Source organism: Mandrillus leucophaeus, unplaced genomic scaffold (genome assembly GCF_000951045.1).
Source record: "Mandrillus leucophaeus isolate KB7577 unplaced genomic scaffold, Mleu.le_1.0 Scaffold243, whole genome shotgun sequence".
Lineage (NCBI taxonomy): Eukaryota > Metazoa > Chordata > Mammalia > Primates > Cercopithecidae > Mandrillus > Mandrillus leucophaeus.
In genome coordinates this window covers 3,561,822-3,563,493 of record NW_012102510.1, presented here as the reverse complement: position 1 = coordinate 3,563,493, position 1,672 = coordinate 3,561,822, and positions in this window count along the sequence as shown.

The following is a 1,672-nucleotide window of genomic DNA, read 5'->3' as shown; positions in this document are numbered from 1 at the left end:
AACATCATCCCCTCACCCTGATTTGTCGTTCAAATGTCTCTGGTTACGGCATTGGACAGTTTGGTGAACTTTTTGCATGGTCCATACATCAGGCACGACAATTGTTCCTTAACATTTATGCACTTTTATCTTATAGGACTTGTAAATCAAAAATAAAATCCTAACCCTGCCACCCCACAACTATCTGAATGGACTTCTTCCTCCGTCAGGGCTCTTTTAAAATTTAACCTGAGAGATGGTTTCAGGCCATGACAGGAAATGGGGATCAGACATGCCTTATTATACCTTTCTGACATCAACATCAACACAGACTTGATGTCTGATAAGAAACATGTTACAACCTATTCTCTCTGTAGCCTAGTCCCCGAAGGCTTCCTCTGCAAATGAGAACTTGGGTCTCCACAATCCTTTATCTTAACCCTGGCATTCCTTTCTGTTGTTCCTAGAGTTTTGTTTTGTTTTGTTTTGTTTTTGTTTTGAGATGGAGTCTCTCTCTGTTGCCCAGGTTGGAGTGCAAGGGGCGGGATCTCAGGTCACTGCAACCTCCATCTCTCGGGTTCAAGCAACTCTTCAACCTCCACTAGCTGGGACCACAGGTGTGGGCCACCACATCCAGCTAATTTTTTGTCCTTTTAGTAGAAAAGGGGTTTTGTCATATTGCTCAGCCTGGTCTTGAACTTCTGGCCTCATGTGATCCATCTGCCTCGGCCTCCCAAAGTGCTGGGATTCCAGGCATGAGCCAACGTGTCCGGCCTACTAATTAGGTTTCTTTTTGCTTAGGAAAACTGAGCTTTGAAAGGGTTAAGTTTTTAAGTCCGTGTAACTTTCTGTATTGCTTTTGAAGTCTGTTGACTATCACTGTGGTTAAATGAGTGACTTATTTCCACAGTGACCCGTGATCCTGTTTTGAACAAGTGTTTTGAGCCTTTTAACATCTTTGACAAACTTCCCCAAAATCCAATTCTTTTTTAATTTATCTATTGCTGTCGAACAAACTAATCATATTCTAAGTCTTTTTAACCTGAAATTGACTTTGAGATTTACCAGTCAGGCCCCTGGAGAGCCTCAAAGAATGTGTCTCTCATTAGGCTTATTTGATATGTTAGATTATATGAAAAGCAATGTCAAATTAAAAAAAACACTAATTGCTGTTTATATCTATATAGATATGTTATTGATGTTAATGTTCTGAAGATCACATAAATTTTACAGAGCTCTGATAGTCCTGGTGTAACGCTATCAGTCATGATTCTGGTTGTTATCTTAAAATGTTCTATATAATAGAAATAACTGAATTTTTTCTCAATTGTGGACCTTTCATCAGATCTTAATCATTACTATTCTAAGCTTTATCATCTACAGTGCTGATTCTTCTCTAAAGGCATCCAGAATCAGATTCATAAAAAAAGATTTTAACAAGTACTGTTGAATATAGATTTGTAATAACTTTCAGATCAATGAGCTAAATAAATTATTTTTCAAAACTCTAATGAAAACTGATGGTTTCATGCAACTGATCATCAAGATCAAGCAGAACAAAATTACATGAGGCTAAATAACTGATAATGTTTTTATGATCTCTATTTAAAACTTTATTTATTCTTGGGCTTGGCACAGTGGCTCACACCTGTAATCTCAGCATTCTCGGGCTGAGACAGGAGGATCCATTGAG